At 39.8% G+C, this 15,631-nt stretch overlaps 1 long non-coding RNA gene across 2 annotated transcripts; it reads right to left on the minus strand.

The window, feature by feature from the left end:
• Nucleotides 1-5,287: 5,287 nt before the first annotated feature.
• On the minus strand, nt 5,288-14,966 carry LOC109041799 (uncharacterized). Of its 2 annotated transcripts, XR_002009998.2 has the most exons (3): nt 14,255-14,966; nt 13,760-13,809; nt 5,288-6,763 (listed from the first exon to the last, which is right to left on the minus strand). It is a non-coding gene; the product is annotated as an uncharacterized lncRNA (long non-coding RNA). The 2 variants fall into 2 exon arrangements; XR_011899210.1 differs by lacking the exons at nt 13,760-13,809; nt 14,255-14,966 and adding an exon at nt 11,230-11,622.
• Nucleotides 14,967-15,631: the final 665 nt, after the last annotated feature.

Raw genomic sequence — 15,631 nt, forward strand, 5'->3', positions numbered from 1 at the left:
AGTTGTATAAATGCATAAAAAAGATTCTAGAGATAGGGTCATGAGACATTGTAATTTGACTAAATATGCCCTGTGTATTACTACCAAACGCAATTTTGTCGGCGATTAGCCGAGGGTAAAACCCTCGTTTCCACCGTCCACCACGAGGAGGAACCGACATCAGACGGCAACGCTTCCACCGTCCAACTTACAACTCCCATGGCATTACGTTAATTTGAAATTCAAAATTTTGAAGAAATTTTGAAGAAATTGAGAAGAAATTTTAAAAGACAAAGGCATGGGGCTCATGCCTTTGTTTCACTCGAGATCGGATGCCCTATAGCCGGTCCGGACCGACCAGTTTCCTCCTTAAGATCTCTTCTCCGTTCTGCTTTTTTCACACGGACTCCCGCGCGAACGAAGCACAACGGATCTACTCAGTTCCTACGAGATCAGAGGTTTAGTCGAGTGAGATTTAGTAAGGATAACCAGTGACCTCTTCAAGATCTCATGCCATGAAGAGTTGGGTCGCCTCGAGGTCGCGCACCCTCACTCACAACAGTGAACAATTCGCCAATGACCGAATGCAGGGAACTCCTCTACCACCGTGCGATCCAGCAGTGAGACAACAAACTCGTAGCTGGATACTCTCTACAGAGATAGAGATTGCTGAAACTTTGTCCGGCTTGTTCGGCCCAGGAGAACAGAATACCCTGAGCCACGAGGCCCCGGAACTCTCGTGAAGTATTCGGCTCTCCTGCATCAAAACCTACTTCAATCTGCAACATCGCCCCAACCACCAGCCCGTTTGAGAGGCGTCCGACCCTCCGGTTCCGACTTTGCCTGGTCTAAAGTGTCCCGGGGGGATGACGGCTTTAGACTTAATGCGCAAGCATCGGCAGATACCGGAGGTTGACCAGAACAGGATTGCCAGGCTTCGATCGGTCACCCCTGCATTTGGTCGCTGACGAATCGCGCAAAGTCGGTCACAGATCGGGATTTTCAGACCACTGTGTACCGGTTGATCCTTGCACCTCGCGGTTCAAGGATATGGCCTAACTACTATCAGTGGTCCTCTGAAGATCATCGTTCCCCTCATGTTCCTCAGGTTCCGCTTGATCTCTTCCGTAAGCCAGGGATATGGGCTAAACCAAGGTAATAACGTACCAAGGTTCAGCTTGATCCAAGGCTGCAATGGATATGGCCTAACATCCAAGGTGTAAACAGCCTTGCTGCGCGAAGCAGGGCACCGAGGAAGCGGTTGATCCATGCCCGAGCGTATTAGGGATATGGGCTAACAACCAAGGTAATAACGTACCAAGGATGCGCTTGATCCTAAATCGCTCGTTACGATGTGTGAAGAGATATGGGCTAACAACCTGAGGCGAGGGAGGGTGCAGAATCACAACAGGTTTGCCGGCGTTTGGCACGGGTCGGAGACCCGCCCCAGGTCCACCACGAGGAGGCTCCGGCACCAGACCCTCAGCCTCCTCATCATTTTCATCTCATTATCATTTCATCTCATTATCATTTCATCTCATTATAATCACATTTCATCTCATTATCATCATCATCTCATTTCATCTCATTTCATCTCATTATCATCTCATTTTCATTTCATCTCATTATCATCCCTTTTCATCCCCTTTTCACCCCCTTTACATCTCATATTCATTCCATCTCATTATCATCTCATTATCATCTCATTATCATCACATTTTCATCCCCTTTTCATCTCTTTTTAATTTCATCTCCTTTCCATCTCTTTTTCATTTCATCTCCTTTTCATCTCATTTCATTCACTTTCATTCATCTCATTATCATCCCCTTTCATCTCATTTTCATTTCATCTCAATATCATCGCCTTTTCATCCCCTTTCCATCCCCTTTCCATCCCATTTCATTTCATCTCATTATCATCCCCTTCTCATCTCATTTTCATTTCATCTCAATATCATCCCCTTTTCATCCCCTTTACATCTCATTTTCATTTCATCTCATTATTATCTCATTATTATCTCATTATCATCACCTTTTCATCCCCTTTTCATCTCTTTTTCATTTCATCTTCTTTTCGTTTCACCTCTTTTTCATTTCATCTCATTAACATCACCTTTTCATCCCCTTTTCATCTCTTTTTAATTCCATCTCTTTTTAATTTCATATCCTTTCCATCTCTCTTTCATTTCATCTCCTTTTCATTTCATCTCCTTTTCATTTCATCTCCTTTTTCATCTCCTTTTAATCTCCTTATCATCTCCTTATCATCTTATTTTTCAACTCCTTTTCCATCTCTTTTTCATCTCCTTTTTCATCTCCTTTTTCATCTCCTTTTTCATCTCCTTTTTCATCTCCTTTTTCATCTCCTTTTCATCTCCTTTTCATCTCCTTTTTCATCTCCTTTTTCATCTCCTTTTTCATCTCCTTTTCATCTCCTTTTTCATCTCCTTTTTCATCTCCTTTTTCATCTCCTTTTCATGTCCTTTTCATCTCCTTTTCATCTCCTTTTTCATCTCCTCTCCTTTTCATCTCCTTTTCATTTCACCTCTTTTTCATCTCTTCTTCTTTTCATCTCCTCTTCTTTTCATCTCCTCTTCTTTTCATCTCCTCTTCTTTTCATCTCCTCTTCTTTTCATCTCCTCTTTTCATCTCCTCTTTTCATCTCCTCTTCTTTTCATCTCCTCTTCTTTTCATTTCCTCTGCATTTTATCCCCTTATCATCTCTTTTTCATCTCATTATTCGTGTCTCAGTGAGGGCACTTACATCAAAGTAATTTTTTACTACTTTACTACGAATTTACACCAACAAGATGCAAATGATTCATTATTGACATAAGCTACATGAAATAATTTATCTTTTAATTTTAAATCTACATCATGCATATTAAATTTGGAAAGTCCTTTTTTTATTATTACCTCATCCTTTCTCGTCCGTATATCCCCATCATGTCTTACCCACAAGTATTCATGATGGAGCTGATATTTCTTTAGAGGTGCTAAAAACCGTAGCTTGCTCCGATGAGCAGTCAGGCTAGGACCTAGGTACCTAAATAAGAGCATTGGACGTGCATTGCAACTCAAAATTTGTACAGCTGAACTTACGGTTTTTCCTTTGATTAAAAAATTGTTTCTATCAAATCTCCGGGCGAATTCAAAAATTAATGCAGGCGGCTTGCCATTCCTTCAATTTTTTTTTATCGGTGACAGTAATCTAACACATCCGGGGCAACATAAATATTGGGAGCTCTGCCGACACGCGTAACAATTTCACGGGTCTGCGTGGGCGACGCTACCAGGGCAAGCGAATGAACACCTTGGGTCTCAAGGGTATTACGGCGACAATACTGTTCAATGGCATCAAACTCAATTTTTAAAATTTCTACTGCACTTTTAGCATCTCATTTTCACTCTCTACATCGGATATTTTATTTTACTATTTATTCATTTATTTTTATCCCCCCCCCCCCGCAAGTCACTTATTTCCGTACTCATCCTTCATTCTATTTAGTAATGAATGTATGTCAAAGAAAGGAGCATTTTACCCCCAAAACAAAAAGTGAATTGATAAAAACGGTAGGGGTAAGTAGCTCTAATTCATTGCTCGGAAAAATAACTACCAATTATGCAACTATCATTACTAATTAAAAGGAAGAGAAACGAAATGAAGATAATCATATAAGAAGTCACCTGAATGGATGGGAATTTTCGCTGAAAGAAGAGGGAATAGAATTTTCGTGAGAGTTGTGCGTTTGAAATATCAAGAAAAGTTAAGAAAATATTCAGTTACCCATTAGACCTATACCAATTCACTCTTTAACGAAAACTGAAAGAAAAACAGAGAGGATGAAGAGGTTTCAATTATTCGTTTCGCCATTATGGACCCCTGCCAACTCGAAGACATTTTCATCTGCCGAAGGGGTTTCCTCTACCGCCCTCAGGCCTAACCGTGCACCCGGGTCCTGGGTCATTGGTTTCGGCCTTCAACGGATGCCATGGCTGCCGACCGGCTGACGGAAGTGCAAGCACCACTGCGACCCCAAACCAAAAGCTGCGGTATCGTACGCCCCCCGTTCTAATAATACTGGGCGATAAAATATTTAAAATCCCTAAGACTGATCTCCATTTGGGAGGGGGAGGGACTGAAAGTAGAGTACGAAAGTTAATTGGATTTTTGTTCTTTATTTGTTCTACTTTCTCTTCTTTTCTTCTTTCTTTCCACCCTGTTCTTCTTTCTCTTCTCTTTTTCTCTCTTTTCTCCCAGCTCTTTCTCTTCTATTTTTCTCTCTGTTCTTCTTGCTCTTCTTTATTTCCTCCCTTTCTCCCTTTCTCCTTTCTTCCTGTTCTTCTTTCTCTCTCTTCTTTTCTTCTGTCTCTCCTTCTCTTTCTTCTGTCTTTTCTTCTGTCTTTACTTCCCTTTCTTCTTCTCTTTCTTCTTCTCTTTCTTCTTCTCTTTCTTCTTCTCTTTCTTCTTCTCTTTCTTCTTCTCTTTCTTCTTCTCTTTCTTCTTCTCTTTCTTCTTCTCTTTCTTCTTCTCTTTCTTCTTCTCTTTCTTCTTCTCTTTCTTCTTCTCTTTCTTCTTCTCTTTCTTCTTCTCTTTCTTCTTCTCTTTCTTCTTCTTTCCCTTCCTCTCGCCCCCCTCTCTCTTTTCTTCTCTCTTTTCTTCTCTCTTTTCTTCTCTCTTTTCCTCTCTCTTTTCTTCTCTCTTTTCTTCTCTCTTTTCTTCTCTCTTTTCTTCTCTCTTTTCTTCTCTCTTTTCTTCTCTCTTTTCTTCTCTCTTTTCTTCCCTCTTTCTTCCTCTTTCTTCCCTCTATTCTTCCTCTATTCTTCCCTCTATTCTTCCCTCTATTCTTCCCTCTATTCTTCCCTCTTTTCTTCCCTCTATTCTTCCCTCTATTCTTCCCTCTATTCTTCCCTCTATTCTTCCCTCTATTCTTCCCTCTATTCTTCCCTCTATTCTTCCCTCTTTTCTTCCCTCTATTCTTCCCTCTATTCTTCCCTCTTTCTTCCCTCTTTTCTTCCCTCTTTTCTTCCCTCTTTTGTTCTCTCTTTTGTTCTCTCTTTTGTTCTCTATTTTCCTTCCGTTCTTCTCTCTTTTCTTCTATCTCTTTTCCTTCCTTCTTTTCTGTACCAGAGTAAAACTCGCTCAATTGAAAGAAAAGTTTTTTTATGCAAGAAGATACAGAGTCAATGGCAAACCTTGGGACGCACAGCGCTGCAATATTTCTAAATTTTTGTTCAAAAAAGGAGCAACGCAGCTCCAGGACAAAAATAATTGTATTGATGAAATAATTTATTGCTATGGAAAATATTTAATACCTAAGAATACAACTAGCATCCCTAATTAAAAAGAAGAGGGACGAAATGAAAATAACCGATAGAATGTAGAATGAGGATAATAATCTGACCAATTTCATTTTAAAATTTCTTGATTTTCCAAATGTACAACACTCACGAAAACTCTATTCCTTCCTCTTTCACCAATAACTCCCATCCATTCAGATGACTTCATTCATTCGAAACGAGATACGCGGTGTAGTAGTTTCGCCGTCGTATGTCAGATATATCCTAATGCCACTCAGGAATTAAAACACTGAAATCTTAGGTAACATTACTTCATTTCTGATTATGTAAAACTATATTTTGCAATAAGGAATCAATATTTTAGGCTCATTTTCAAAACAGCGCAGGTACCATCAATGTTCTTATGCAGAATGTGGTGCTGCTTCTTCTTCCTTATCTTCTTTTTTGTCCCACCTTCCCTCTCCTTGCTATTTTTGATCTTCATCGTTTCTCTCTTCTTTTCGTCCATTCTCACATCTTTACTTCTTCTTTCTCTTTTCTTTTCCTTACTCTTCTTCATCTTCTTTCTCTTTTTCTTCTTATCCTTATTTTACTCTCTTCAACCTTCTTCTTCCTCGAATTCTTCCTCTATCTCTCTTTCCTCTCCTCTTTATTCTCTTCTTCCTTTTCTTTTTATTTTCCTCCTCTTTCCATTCTTCTCTCTCTTCTTGCCATCCTTCTTTTCTCTAACTTCCTTCCCTCTTTCTCAAGCCCCCTATTCTCTCTCTTCGTCCTGTCCTCCTTTTTCCTCTCTCTTCTTCCTGCTCCTCTTTCTCCTCTCTTGTCTCGCTTCTTCCTGTTCTCTCTCTTCTTTTCTTCCTATTCTTCTTTCTCTTCTTTCTTTCTCGTTTTCTTCCTCCTTTTTCCATGTTCTCTCCTCTTCTCCTCCCTCTGTTTGTTCTTCCTCCTCTCCTACTTTAATTTTCTCTACACAGATTTTTCCTTAGTTCCTTAGTTTTTGGTATAAGCTGACAAAATATCAGAAAGAGTCGAATCTCTCAGTTCGAAAACGATACATCTCGAAAAAATGAAATTTTTTAGGAGAAGATAAAAACTGCGTAATAGCTAAGAAAGGAGTGTTCCTACGCAAAAAATTAACATCGTAATCAACCCGAGTTGGGCCGTTGTCTGAGAGCTTCAATTATATCGGCAACGTGGAATGCAGTATTGCAGTTAGACTGATTTTACTAAAAACCGCCTATATGGCGACTGCTACTATTAGTGGTGAGGACGGATACTGCAACCGTTCACTTTGAAAATTGAGACAATAGACAAAAATTCGATTCGTTCACAATTGATTCTGAGAGCAGGAAGTACTTGGAGAGATTTTACCGTGATGAAGTGTGGGTTTGTAAATTTATGAACAGCTCTGACGCAATAGAGTGAAAATCTTCCGTCCTAGTGCACCGCCTTCACAAATGTTGGAGAGACCACAAAATATTGACTGCAAAAGAAATAAATAAATGCTTCAATAAATAAATCCAACATAAAATGATCATGTGTATACTATTATCGTTACGAAGGAGTATAGAGCAAAGGAAATTTGAAAAAAATGTTGCATGATAATGGAAGAAACCATTTTTTACCATTAAAATTGTACTGTTTTTTTCCATCCTTTGGTCAATAAATTCCCACTGTAAACTATCAGATATCTACGTGTGAGGCAGTTAGGCATTTTACATTACAAAAAAGTGCAACTTATCGCGATTTTATTCCAATAAATTTCAATAAGAGAATCCCCTTCAAATAATGAAAAGGCTACACACACAACACTCCGATCCGATAGCAGTAACTTAAGCGTATAATTTCAATGTATTGGTGCCTGTGCTGCTTTAACTGAAAAGCGCATATTAACATTGCCCTCCTACTATGTACCCCTTGACGCGTTACGCATGTGTGTACGATCCCTATAATTAAAAAAAAAATTAAATTTATACCGACCACGATGGTGGCTCATCTTCGAATCACAAAAGAATATGGGTCTCAACTAAGATTTAATTAGGGGGAGCAACAAAATTATTGATTTTATAGATTTTATATAAATCTTCAGCAAACTTATCAGCTCACTTTTCCGATCTCCCCCCTGAGGAAATATACGGACATTTACAAGCTGTAAATGATTGCCCTGCTGAGAAAGACCCACCGTATAGGAGGAAGCAGGCTTTAACCGTGCGTCATTTCGTTTTAAAATTTTAGTCCACACGCGTCTAGAAGAACCTAATGTCACAGGAAAAACTGAAAAATGAATTTGTGAAAAATGAGGATGATCGATTATTATTGGGCCCGGTCTAGAAGACGCCATGTACTCAGGGCATAGTTAAGGTGATTCGATGGACGCCATATTTTGTGTCAGAACGGCATGCGATAATGCGATATATCGCATCAATTGGTTCCATTTTTCAGCTACCCGTCATTTTTCTCCAATTTTGAGATCGCAATTCTGTTGTCAGAAGACTAAAGCACTCATTTACCAATTTTAACAAAGAAATACAACGTAATAAAAGCGTGGGTTTTTTTTAGAGAGAAAACATCGCATTCGATACTGATATTGAAACTGCACTCGAATGCGATATTTTCTCTCTAAAAAAACCACGCTTTTATTACGTTGAATTTCTTTGTTAAAATTGGTAAGTGAGTGCTTTAGTCTCCTGACAACAGAATTGCTATCTCAAAATTGGAGAAAAATGACGCGTAGCTTAAAAAAATGGAACCAATTGATGCGATGTATCGCATGCCGTTCTGACACAAAATATGACACTAAGAAATTCAACGTAATAAAGGCGTGGTTTTTTCGAGAGAAAACATCGCATTCGATACTGATATTGAAACTGCACTCGAATGCGATATTTTCTCTCTAAAAAAACCACGCCTTTATTACGTTGAATCTCTTTGTTAAAATTGGTAAGCGAGTGCTTTAGTCTCCTGACAACAGAATTGCTATCTCAAAATTGGAGAAAAATGACGAGTAGCTTAAAAAAATGGAACCAATTGATGCGATAAATCGCATGCCGTTCTGACACAAAATATGGCGTCCATCGTATCACCTTAAAGTCGATTTCTTCTGAAATCCTGCTCTCCATCGACAGAACATGCTTCTTATATTCTATTAAAAGCGTGGTTTGGTTTAATTTTATGTAATACTTCTCTCCTGAGGATCGCAAGTATGTAATTCAGATTCCGATTTGAAACTATGTGCGGAAAACTATCGCGGGAAGAGTCTGTAGAACTGTATCTATACTTCGAGCATCGTGCCCCCCCCCCCCCCCCCCCAGGTCAGTGGAGCAAGGCGTGCGGCGGAAGCAGATTTCTAGTCTCGCTCTCGGATCTTGACCCATCCAATTTTTCTACTTCTGCGTTTGAGTCTCTCAGACAGCCGAAAAGAAATTCTCCTTCATCTTGTGGATATGCAATATTATCTTCTTGGAGGTCGAAATAATTGTATCACGCGTTTTGCCCCGTCCAACTTATCTACTCCTGCATTAAAGTCTCCGAGATAGCCCACAAGAAATTCTCCTTCATTATGTGGTTATGCAATGTATCCTCTCAGAAGTCGAAATAGTGGTATCGCGCGTTTTGCCCCGTCCAACTTTTCTACTCCTGCGTTTGAGTCTCCGAGTCAGTCGAAGAAAAATTCTCCTTTACGTTATGGTTAGACAATTTTATCTTCTTCGAAATCTAAATAATAGTTGTATCACGCGTATCGTTTGATTCAACTTTTCTACTCCTGCGTTAAGGTGATTCGACGGTTGCCATTTTGTCAGAGCAACGTGCGATATATCGCATCAATTCGTTCCAAAATTTCAGCTACTTGTCGTTTTTTATGAATTTTGAGATCGCACTTCTGTTGTCATGCGACTAAAGAATTCATGTACCAAATTTGAAAAATAAATTTAACGTACTGAAGGCAAGATTTTTTCAGAGGAAAAATATTTCGCAGTTTCGATATCAGAATCGAATGCGATATTTTTCCTCTAAAAAAAACCCTGCCTTCATTAGGTTGAATTTCTTTGTCAAAGTACATGAATTCTTTAGTTTCATGACAACAGAAGTGCGATCTCAAAATTCGAAAAAAATGACAAGTAGCTGAAATTATGGAACGAATTGATGCGATATATCGCACATTGCTTTGACACAGACACAAAAAATGGCAACCATCGAATCACCTCAGTCTCCGAGTTAGTCGAAAAGAGATTCTCCGTTATGTTGTGGTTATGCGATTTTATCTTCTTCGAAATCGAAATAATAGTTGTATCACGCGTTTCGTCCGATTCAACTTTCCTACTCCTTGCGTTAAAATCTTCAAGTCAACGGAGAAAAGACCAAATCCTTTTTCGATGTTGTAGATATGGAAGGAAGTTTCATTGCTTCATAATAAATGTGACCAGATCTGTAAAAAAGGACCTCATCTGTCGGAAGGAAGTGTCCGAAAGTTTGGACTTTGCGCGAAAACCAATCGCGGGAAGGCGCCTGCAAAACTGTAGGGATACCTCACGCGTCGCACTATCTCTACTCGATCGTCGATCCTTTGTCACTTGACTCGCGAATCAATTGGTTCCATTTTTTTTAGCCACTCGTCATTTTTCTCCAATTTTGAGATAGCAATTCTGTTGTCAGGAGACTAAAGCACTCACTTACCAATTTTAACAAAGAAATTCAACGTAATAAAGGCGTGGGTTTTTTAAAGAGAAAATGTCGCATTCGATAGTGATATCGAAACTGCACTCGAATGCGATATTTTCTCTCTAAAAAAACCACGCCTTTATTACGTTGAATTTCTTTGTTAAAATTGGTAAGTGAGTGCTTTAGTCTCCTGACAACAGAATTGCGATCTCAAAATTGGAGAAAAATGACGAGTAGCTGAAAAAATGGAACCAATTGATGCGATATATCGCATGCCGCTCTGACACAAAATATGGCGTCCATCGAATCACCTTAAATCCGGTCTGACTACTGACAGAGGCAGACATTCAGCGCGACGCGACAATGCGTGACGAAGACGCGACGATAGGTTATGACGAATAAGAGAGCCCCTTCAGTTTCGAGTGATACCACAACACACGCAGAAGCTCGATAAGTTGCATGCTTCATTCCGCACCGGTTTAGTAGAGGCCGATGAAGGGGCAAGAGATAAACATTTAAAATATGTTGCAATCCAGACAAGTGACTCATCAAATGAAAATTGAGGGAGTAAACGTAAGAACAAAAATGACTCCCTGAAAGAGATCCTCAAACCAAATATCACGAAAGGATCGAGGAAATAAGATTACCAATAACTCATACAATGACATCCGACACGAGTTGCGAAATGGTATTCCCACTGGCTGTGAAACTCTCAGGATTAAAGAAACCTCGAGAAAATTAAGGTGATTCGATGGACGCCATATTTTGTGTCAGAACGGCAGGCGATATATCGCATCAATTGGTTCCATTTTTTCAGCTACTCGTCATTTTTCTCCAATTTTGAGATCGCAATTCTGTTGTCAGGAGACTAAAGCACTCACTTACCAATTTTAACAAAGAAATTCAACGTAATAAAGGCGTGGGTTTTTTAGAGAGAAAATATCGCATTCGATACTGATATCGAAACTGCACTCGAATGCGATATTTTCTCTCTAAAAAACCACGCCTTTATTACGTTGAATTTCTTTGTTAAAATTGGTAAGTGAGTGCTTTAGTCTCCTGACAACAGAATTGCGATCTCAAAATTCGGAGAAAAATGACGAGTAGCTGAAAAAATGGAACCAATTGATGAGATATATCGCATGCCGTTCTGACAAAAAATATGGCGTCCAGCGAATCACCTTAAAAGGAAAAAACGCTCCTCAGAGACTCTAAAGTCAGAGACTGGTACTGTACATAAAAACATTTCGTTTGAAAAGGAAAACTTGGATGAAATGAGCAGCGACTCACCAAATTAACATTGAGGGGTTCACATATGTATGGACAAACTGACTTCACAAATGACATCCTCGAACCAAATATGAAGTTAAACCGCGAAAAAACGGGTACTGAAAACCCATACAATGATGACTGACACTAGTGACGACATAGTTAACTCTGCTCTTTGGGACACACAGCAAACTTCCAACCGGACAGAAAATTAAGCTTTTCAAAATCATGAGCGACTGAAGGGATTGAACCGACACTCTCGATTTCACGAACCAGACTGCCACGTGCCGTTCCTTCCTTCAGCCACGACGGCCGTTTCAGGTAACGTCTCCGATCATTCTTGGAGAGGGGGTAAAGGACTAGGGGGACTAGGGGTGGTCAAACGTGCCGAACATCCGGGCGGCTTGGTAAATTTCGGTCTGGCTTCTCTGCCGTGGTAAAGAAAAACGCGGTATCAACATTCGAGAATTGCCGAATTTCCTTCGATTAAATGTTTATTTTTAAGATATGAATATTTTTCCTTGAAATTTTCAGGGACTTGAGGTGAAATTGCGAATAAGATTATCCTAAAAATTGGAAGGAAAATATTCATAAGTGTAACAGGAAATTGGTGTTTTATTAAAGGAAATTTGGCAACGCCTGAAGGCTCATGCGGCGTTCTCTCTTGGCACGACAGTCTGGCTGTCGGCGACGCGGAGTCGGAGAAAATCCTCAAATTGAGACGAGGGCGAGGAGGAAAACAGAAATCGGTAACATTAAAGACAAAAGAGGTGATGTTGGTCAAAACGATGCTGATAAGGCACCTGTCTGGGACACTCGAATAACGAAGAACTTGACGGACTGATCTCGCCCTCTCTCCTCCTCCCATCAAACGCAAATCTCCATCGTTACGAGATATATCGTCACCTTCCGGGCAAAGTATCACAAGCGCCATGCGACGTTTAAAAATTTCCGCCGCCATTATATTTTTTTACAGAGAAATTGTTCAACGAAGCTGTCCGAAAATTTCACTGAATTTTCCTTGTGCTGCCGATTTTAGTGAAATTTCCAAACAGATTCAACCAACAATTTCTCAGTAAAGAAATAAAATGGCGGCGGAAATTTTTAAACGTCGCATGGCGCTTGTGATACTTTGCCTGGAAGGTGACGATATACTCTGCCGTGCTAAGGTAAAACGCCGAACAACATTCGAGAGTTGCCAAATTTCCTCGACTAAAATATTTATTTTTGAGGGAAGTTATGCATATACTTTTCTTTAAATTTTCAGATATTTGAGATTAAATTGCAAAAAAAATTGTCCGACAAATGTGGAGAAAAATCTTCCTAATTTTTCAAGTAAATCAGTTCTTTATTGGAGGGACAATCTCTGAAGGTTCATACGGCGTTTTTCCGAAGCACGGCAGTACTGCCATCCGATCCTAAAGAAAATGCTGTGTCAGTATTCGACAGTTGCCGAATTTCCCCGTGATAATGTTTATTTTGGAGGAGAGTTGTGAGTAATTTCCAATGACTTTTTCAGACAGTTGAAATCTGATCGCGAATAGAATAAAATTTTATGAATAATTGGAAGATAAATATTCACAGATTCCTATGAAAAGTCACATTTATCAAAGAAAATGTGGCAAAGTTTGAGGGCTTTTACGGCGTTCTTCCTTTGCGCGGCAGTATGACGTCGTGCAAGAAGTACGTTTCGTCGTTTGCTCAAGATCGCTATTGTCACAAAAACTTAAAAGAGGGCGGAAGTAAAATTGTGCGGAAGGAGATAAGTTTCGTTTGTAGGAGGGTGGAGCAGATTTTAAAAAATCTGGAAAATTGAAGCGCTGCGTGGAGAACGGTCATTTCTTGGTTTCTTTGCGATTTTACGTTCGCAAAACAACAATACAATGCTGAAAACTAACAATTTCAGAAAATCCGCACCAAATAGTTTTCTCTCTGAAATATAATTTAGCAATAAAGATTCTAAAACACCGCAATCAAGAAGCGCTCTTCCTGCACCTAACGCCATAATTGCCCCTAAAGATAAAAATGTTCTCTCAAGAAAAAGTCATACAATGAATCTAATGTGAGGGGCGGGGGCAATCCGTCTCTCGTGGTCTCCCCAATTCCGTCTTGCCGAGGCTGAATTTGGTAAAAACATTCGAATGTTGCCAAATCTTTAATAAAATATTTATTTGTAACGAAAGTCAAGGATTTTCCTTGGCTTAGCAAATACTTAAGATTGTGGATGAAATCGTATAAAAAATTAGAGCAAGAATATTGACAGTTGCCCGATCATTAGTCTCGCTCTCGGTTCTTGGCTCAAGCAACTTTTCTACTCCTGCGTTAAAGTCTCTCAGTCAGCTGAAAAGAAATTATCCTTTATCCGATGGAAATGCAATTTCATCCTCTCAAAACCTCCGCTAACATTTTATCCATTTTAATTGAAGCAAACGTATGCAATTTGTTGTAACATTTACTAAATATGATACAATGCTGGAAACGTAAAATTTCAGAAAATGTTTAAGCTGACCGCATTAAACGTGCGGTATTGTAAAAAAATAAGACTACATACCGTTTGAAGACTCGTAAGCTCATTATAGGCAAGTTGGGAAGTGGGAAACTCTGGAAAAAAAAACCAAAAGAAAATAATTATTGGAATGTATGAAAGGAGTGAGAGCTATGATTTAAAATGAGAATAGGGCGTCTCATTTTCGGGATGGGAGAAAATAAGTCTGTGAGTTAGATACGGCATAAGGATTGAAGCTTTGAAGGAAATGTGAAGTAAATAAAATGAGGGGCTTAGAGTACTAGGCGCATAAGTGCAGTTTTTGAAAGAATTGATGAGTTATTAACAACATTCTGTGAAAAATTCACTCCCAAATTTCAATTTTTAAGCATAAAACAGTCAGTTTGAACTTTCTTTCCACCATAAGGATCAATATAATTTCGAAACATCCAACACGTATAGGTATCTCGAAACAGCAAAAACTGCACCTATGTGCCCTCTCCTCCAAGCCCTTCAAATAAACTCGCATTTTAGGAGTACATAAAAGAAAATTAGACTTACGAAAATCCATCTGCTCGACTTCAGCGTGACATTCTTGGGCTGCAATTTCACGAAGTAGAGGAGGCGTTATTTTATTCGGGTATTGCCTTTCTCACCACGATTACTTTTAGCGAGGATTCACTCACGATACCTTGAAAATTCCATTACGAGAAGAGAAGCACAATTTAAAAGAAACGTTTTTACGATGAGTGATCTGATTTTAGATTTTGAGCGAGACTATTTTTGAGACCGGACGAACACTACGTGTAGCGGTGTGGGAGTCAATCACTCAAGTGAACTAGCACCAAGCAAAAGCAAAGGAAAGAGCAACAGGACAGGCATTGTGGAGGGGGAGGGTCGCACGTGTACTCGGACGGTCTGAAACCACCAGGAATTTTTATCTGGCGAACTGAAAGACGCAGACGTGTTAGGGTGTGCGTGTGTGTGTGGGCCCGGCTCTCTCCCAACCCTTGACGCTACGTTTCAGAGACACTTTCCTGAACGGGCAGCCGAACAGTCCCTTTGTCGCTCCCTCTTATGTAATCGTTTCGAAGTTTTGAGAGCGAAATTTGGTCGTCTCCGGGAGGAACGTTCAATCGTTCTCACTATCAAGGAATTTGCGTGTGTCTAGGGTTCGTTTTCACCTGTCTTTCAGGCCGGTTTCATCGTTACCCTGTCTAGACATCTGTCTGGATATCCTGCAAAGCAAACCGTCTGGCTCCCTTGTGAACGACGCCGACCCCAATGCGATTACAGACGTAAGGCCCTGATTTTTTCAACTGCCCAGGGCTCTAACGGGGGGGGGGGGGGGGGGCGCTAAACGGGCTCTGGGACAACCTCTCAAACAATATGCGGGTGGTCTTAACGAGATTATGAAAAATTCTCAATTTCTAAATCTGAACGCGGGAAACTACCGAGGAATACTTCAGAAAAAAATGGCCGGGAAAATGAAAATCGGCCATTGATTTAACTGAACTCTTTTGTGAAAAATGTGTTTTTGCGCCGTATTTTCCTTAATGAATTACACAGGTCAAAAAAAATCGTCAGGAATATAATGGTTGAATCTCATGTAATCTTCAGCGCATGCTTGTGATTGAAGATGGCCTCAGTTTTTCTCAGTACCCACCAATTTCTGGAAAATTGAGATTTTCCCGAAGAGAAAGGAAATCGATGTAGGTATGCATAAGACAAACGAAGGTAACTTTTAGACTCGGCACTCCAAAAAATCCCCCCTCCTCCTCGGCAAAATCCCCCTATTGAAACTATATAGTAAAAAATGTCACCACTTCTTCGGATTATTCATGTATAGTCAATCTAAATTCATGTAAAATTTAGTTTGAAATAGGAACGAAAAATATCCTGGGATATCAAAACAAACCGGACTTAGAACGGTTTGGA

This window comes from Bemisia tabaci, chromosome 2 (assembly GCF_918797505.1).
Source record: "Bemisia tabaci chromosome 2, PGI_BMITA_v3".
In the NCBI taxonomy this organism is placed as follows: Eukaryota; Metazoa; Arthropoda; class Insecta; order Hemiptera; family Aleyrodidae; genus Bemisia; species Bemisia tabaci.